Below are 6,689 nucleotides of genomic sequence, written 5' to 3'. Positions count from 1 at the left end.
CGCCGTCAGGAAAATCGCGACCGGAGGAAAAACGCCTTGCACCAGGAGTCTACACCAATTTAGCTCTAAGTAACTTGTTTCACACGAAATCTCGGCCGAGCCTTACTTGGAACTTCCAGAAGACTGGTCCACGCTGGAGTACTTTTACATAGGGAGAGTATGGCCACTGCGTCTTATGCCGGAATCATACGCTGAATGTGGCTTGAATGTGGAAGTCATGCCCGAATGTTGCGCGCATGTCGGCCAAATTCAGCAACGATTCTCAGCGACCATCGGACAATGTCGGATTTATCGGAACTATTCGAATAGATTTGATAAAAATCTGGATGAAAATAACTCGAATTTGCGAAATTTCAGCTGTTGAGCGATGACTGTTGACTTTCGTATTCAGCTGCCAAATTCAGCGTGTGATTCTGGCAACTCGCAGGACGAAACAGAACAAAAATGGCGGCGACTTTAGGTAGGAGCGGTTGAGAGGGACTTGATGCCAACCTCCGACGTTAATCACCTGCTTTTTCTATTATTCATCATGCCATGATAGAGGTATGCGAGTTAAAACGATTTTATCAAATAAAACAAAATTGGCTTCAATACTGAGCAAAAACACTTAACTACGCGGTTTGAGTAAATTTCACGGTAATAAAAGCAAATAAAACCTCATTATCTGCACTTCTTAATTTTCTGCATGCAACTTTCACCATGTTTAGTTTATCCTCAGAACTCAAGATGGTTGAGCCAATCAATAGAGGATTCCTCGAGTAGGACCAGTCTCTTGACTTCAAGATCTCCGCGGAAGCTTTTCCAAGCTTTTTGAAGCTCAAATCAGATTTCTGTGACTGGAAAAACTTGTAAGTTGTAGTTAAACTACAAAAACCCTCAAAAACATTTTCGGGCAAAAAATCCGGTCGAGGAAATTGACGTGTTACATCTTATTAACCAAAAAAATTCCCTTTCACCCCTCCAAGAAGGTTGATAAAACTAAGTAAGTAACTATGAGATGGCAAAAAGCTCTCTTAAATTCTCAGGGTCCATCAAGGCCACATATGTCCAAAAACTTACTCTATATGGTTTAAAAAAAAGAAACAAAAAATAATCCCTTAACAATAAGAAAATTTAAAAAAAAAAAAACAAAAACAAAAACCGATTTTGTGGTTCACAGATATGTACATAAATCATTCGAATGAACTTGAAATCACAAAATCGGTCGAGAAAATTTAAATGAATTTTCTCCTTCAATTATGAGTTCCGCAACAAGCACGACTCGCTTGAAGCTTTCCATACACGAGCCGCAAGAAACTAATTTCTTCTTTCTTACCTACTGATTGTGAGGAGAGCGGGAGCATTTACTTTTTCCTTCATTTATACAGGATGCAACAAGCATGACTCTTGCGTTTGCAGAAACCCTTTCATTAAGGAGATCGCGAGAGCCTTTACCGCGTTCATTTCCAAAAGGGATTACTCCAGAATTTCATGCATTTTAATAATTTAAACGATTCATCTGTTCTTCTCTTCTCTCCTTCTGTCCATTGACAGAGATACACAATTTTTCCGACTCACTGACGCGACCGGCTCGATGCTCTCAGTGAAACGATGCCTTTTTATCCCTGACGCCAGCTTCAGTTTTACCAGTGGACCCATTTTACCACATAGGTACATTTCAGACTCTTTCGATTAACTTCGCTGCATCTAAATCATGGTTGCTTTTACTGTAAGCTTACCATATGATTTGGATGGTGAGAAGGCTAAAAGTTTTCGTTTACTTTTCCTTTTTTTCATTTTCACGAAATGGGTCCCATTTGACAAGAGGAGTTACTTAAAGAAATTGAATTAAGTTTCGATATAAGAAAACTCACACCCATGCTGTGATGTAAGTGTTATTCTGATTTTTTTTTTTTTTTTTATATACCTTAGAGGTAATCCACACTTGTTTCCGCATCGAGCCGGTCGCGTCAGTGAGTCGGAAAAATTGTGTATCTCTGTCAATGGACAGAAGGAGAGAAGAGAAGAACAGATGAATCGTTTAAATTATTAAAATGCATGAAATTCTGGAGTAATCCCTTTTGGAAATGAACGCGGTAAAGGCTCTCGCGATCTCCTTAATGAAAGGGTTTCTGCAAACGCAAGAGTCATGCTTGTTGCATCCTGTATAAATGAAGGAAAAAGTAAATGCTCCCGCTCTCCTCACAATCAGTAGGTAAGAAAGAAGAAATTAGTTTCTTGCGGCTCGTGTATGGAAAGCTTCAAGCGAGTCGTGCTTGTTGCGGAACTCATAATTGAAGGAGAAAATTCATTTAAATTTTCTCGACCGATTTTGTGATTTCAAGTTCATTCGAATGATTTATGTACATATCTGTGAACCACAAAATCGGTTTTTGTTTTTGTTTTTTTTTTTTAAATTTTCTTATTGTTAAGGGATTATTTTTTGTTTCTTTTTTTTAAACCATATAGAGTAAGTTTTTGGACATATGTGGCCTTGATGGACCCTGAGAATTTAAGAGAGCTTTTTGCCATCTCATAGTTACTTACTTAGTTTTATCAACCTTCTTGGAGGGGTGAAAGGGAATTTTTTTGGTTAATAAGATGTAACACGTCAATTTCCTCGACCGGATTTTTTGCCCGAAAATGTTTTTGAGGGTTTTTGTAGTTTATATCAGCTCGTTTTTGAATGGAGAAAGGTGTGGCCATAAAATATTAAGTAGGTACTATTGGCTATTTGAAAATCCTGAATGAATGGAAAGTAAACAACATCTGCTAAAGCACTAACACATTCAGCGGAAATTTTAATAGCACCCACTGACTTTGTGATCAGTCTGGAAATAGGTAGTTGAAAGTAGTGGGGCTACCTAAGGTAGTCAAATGTATCAGTACCTATTGGAAAGGCTCACAGGAAAAGGGTGACAGGGGAGGGGGAGGGGTTAAATAGCTATCGAGTTGTCATTTACCTGCGTGAGAAAATTAATGGAAAAAGAGTATAACTTATTGTCATAGGCATTACACTGTAAGCTTATTCCAAGTGATAAAATAATTTTTCTCATTTGTTTCAACTACGCACATCATCCCTCTTAAGCGCACCTATGTTTGTATTAATGCTAGCAGCAAGTTTTTCGATACTGAATTTGATCACTCAGCAACCTATCAGATGATTATGGAAATTCATGAGAGCGTTGCCTTATAAATCATAGGTACTCTGTATGGAATGATGAATTATTCATGAAACAACCAGTGAATGAAGTAGTAGAGCACAAATTTTACCAAAATGAGTCTATTTGGTGTGGCATGACTTTAAACCAGCTAGGTATTTTCATGACTTTTGGGATTATTATTCTTTAGAGCATCCAAACATCCAAACTTTGTTCCTACAGACTCTAGGTACACCATACTCTAAGGAGCATTGTAAAAGAAAAATTGTCGATGATTGCAATGAAATGAGAAATATTTTCATTTCCCCTGAATACTTAATTTCTCATTGAAAATTTGGCAACAGGCATACTTATCGCATAAAATGATCTTCCTAACTTGAGGGTGCCAGCAGCCTGATTGTTGAAAGTTTGTGTTTGAAAGGTAGACACAGATGACATTGGTTAAAAGGTGGAGCGTTATTGATCAAATATGTCTTATCGCTGCTTTATCGTGCCTTTGTCTGGTGGAATGGACAACATACTGTCAGAAACTTAAGAGATGCCTTTAGCTTGTCTAGGGTTCCACCCATCAGAGGCACGACAAAACAGCGACAAGACATAGCGCCGACCAATCACGTACCGCCTTTTGACCTATGTCATCTATGTCTACCCGAGAAACACACAATTTCGACAATCAGGCTGCAGGTTCTGACAATGAATACCTATTAAGAGAATTTCTCACTGACCTTATTAAGTATCGGCCATTGCAAAAAAATACCTGCGCATGCAATGAAATAGCTTGTCTTTCTCTTGGATTAATTTCGAATAATATCGCTTCACCATAAAATTTGTCAAATCATATACTTGCCCACCTAGGTAATGCCTTAAGTTATTTTAAAAAATGCAATAGCCACGAAGAAAGTATTTGGTCGTAATACAGGCATTTTAAGGATAAAATATTGCAAAATTTACCTCTTAGTTTCCTTGAGTTTTTAAGGTTCACTGACAGACATCAACCGAAACGGCAATCTCTTGATAAGAGCATTTAGTTAATATATGGAAGGTGATATGCGAGCTTTCCATTTCTTCTCATAAATGATACCAATTGATCTAATCACATTCAGCCTTGGACGATTAGCGGTGCAGAAACTAGGTAGGTCAATACTGAACTCCGAACACCTGATATTTTACGTGCACTGTTTCACTGGAGTAATTACATGCTGGGAGCTGAGCTTAGAAAGCACTCGCTAGGTCAAAATGGAATAATACTTCAGTAACACATCTAGAAATAAGTATAAATAGCAATAAGTGGGTGCAAACATAACCTTATGACTTGATGTAAACAAACACTCAATACGTGAATGACACAGAGGCTCCCTCTAGCAAACTGGTCCTCATTTAAAACAGAGAACTGAGATTAAATATCCATTAACAGGGTGGAGATTATCCCCTTACATAAGCAGCAAGAAAGAGGGACGGCGATTTAAACAAAGCTTTCCATTCCGATTTAGGTGGGTATATCCTCTCACTTACTGGGGCTGATGCGATCAGGCAAGGCTCATAGACAAAGTAAGGATCATGAAGACATACTTCTGGCTGGATAAAAAGATAATTGTTAATATAATTGTATTCAGCCTTGATTGACACAATCGCACTTATTCCAATGGAACTAGGTAGGAACTGGCACCTACGTATGTTACTACTGTAGTCCTCTTAACAGATAAGCAATTTATTCTGTTACGCTTTTGTACGGAGGAAGAATGGACGCACCCATTTCAAACGGTAATCGATGCAAGAAAATGAAGCCTTCATTGTGTTTTCATCATCAACTTATGAAATTATGAGAATAATACGAGTACATACCTTTCATTAAAGACCTTGTTACTAAAGTTGGGCAAAATGATGTTTCTAACAACTCCTGACGCAAAATCAAAGAGACTCAGAAGAAACCAATTTGAGCAAATGCTCACAGTCAAAGACCTTTGATTATGTGACATTCAGTTGACCTATGATTGAACTGTTCCGAAAAGGGATGGAATTGTGCCTCACATACTCAGGTACGCAAGCCGCGCGTAACAAGAACGGTAGAAGAGATAGGAGGATTCCAAGATAAATCATGAAGGAAACATGTTCTTAATGTAAATAACATACACTTCAGAGAAGCATAATCACTCCAGAGCACATAGGTTGATGGCAAGATATAGAGCGAATAAATTTTGGTCGAAGTTCAGTGACAGTCGCATGTGAAGACCGAGGCTCATATTCCAGTAATTATTAGACTTTAGTAGTGAGAATACATTCTGTGATGTAAATGCTGCTTCCTTTGGAGAGTTTGGCACAATTTCGGTGTAATTTCTTTGACGTAATTTACCGGAATTACATCTATCGCTTCGGTCAGGTACTGACATAAACATGACGACATAACCTCACTTAAAATTTTGTCACATATCGTTCAATAAAATAAAGATATCACTTGAACATTTTAAGAGAAATTAAGGTATATCGGGCTCCAGTAGAACACGTGAGACGTAATAATAAGAGTACGTACATATAGTAGTTAGCATCTACAAAGAATTAAACTCTTATCCAAATTAGGTAAATCTATTCACAACCACAACTAGTTAAAGAGGTTGGTAACGACCGACCAGAAATCACTTGAGATTTTTAAGAAACCAATGAAGTAGTGTATCGGGATAGAAGTGGGCGTAATAATATAAGTGTGTAATATTAGTTAGGATCTAAAATGAATTGAACTTTTAAATTAAATCTGTTCATTATTCACAAATAAATACAGTAGATGGAGGTTGATAACGACGACAGGAATTTCGTTCCCGAAACTCGGACGAACCTGAACAGAATGAACCAATGGCGTTGAACCATTATATTACTGGTTTTTTTCTAAATTCAAAAATTATAGCTAAAATTTTGAAGGATGTAAGCGGATGCTGGATTATCCGTGAGATAAAGCGCTTTTTTATGTGGCAAAATGAAATCCTCACATCTTCACGGAGTGCCCTTTACATAGGCTCCATTACAATCTGCGGCCGGGTAAGCGAGAAATCTGTTGTTAAAGATGGTCATGACGGGCAGTTTAGTCGTATTTTCCGTAATTTCTCTTTTGGTTCACTAGGAATGTTAGAAAACTGTAAAAACCCATGGACACGGTAACATGACGATTCTTTAGGTACCCACTTTTATGGGTCTAAGGTTTACCGTTATCGCGGAGTTTGAGTGACTTTCTCAGGACCCTGGATTCTTGAAATTCAAATTTCCCGGCAAAGTAAAAAGTAAAATTTTCCTTGTTTTGGGTCATTAAGTGCTTATAACTTTTTGAAAACTCGATGGATCTTAATGAAACCCTTAAACGCCATCCGGCTAACTTAGCTGCGTCCATAGACACCAAGATCGTTGGAATCCGTGCCGCCGTTTGCTCTGAATTCCATTCTAAATCGAATCAATTTTCAGATTAAGGGAGTTGCCTGTGACTAAGAGTGTCGGCCACCCGTTTGTTATCGGGACTTTAGTAGGACGTCATTTTCCTCGACCGGGGGTGGCTACCGCCACTCTTGA

At 38.1% G+C, this 6,689-nt stretch overlaps 1 long non-coding RNA gene across 1 annotated transcript; it reads right to left on the bottom strand.

Annotated features, from left to right (window-relative positions):
• Nucleotides 1-2,484: 2,484 nt before the first annotated feature.
• Nucleotides 2,485-6,689, bottom strand: LOC140226005 (uncharacterized). Its single transcript, XR_011900805.1, has 2 exons — nt 4,983-6,689; nt 2,485-4,366 (listed from the first exon to the last, which is right to left on the bottom strand). It is a non-coding gene; the product is annotated as an uncharacterized lncRNA (long non-coding RNA).

This window comes from Bemisia tabaci, chromosome 1 (assembly GCF_918797505.1).
Source record: "Bemisia tabaci chromosome 1, PGI_BMITA_v3".
NCBI lineage: Eukaryota > Metazoa > Arthropoda > Insecta > Hemiptera > Aleyrodidae > Bemisia > Bemisia tabaci.
This window is presented reverse-complemented; position numbering and strand designations above follow the sequence as displayed.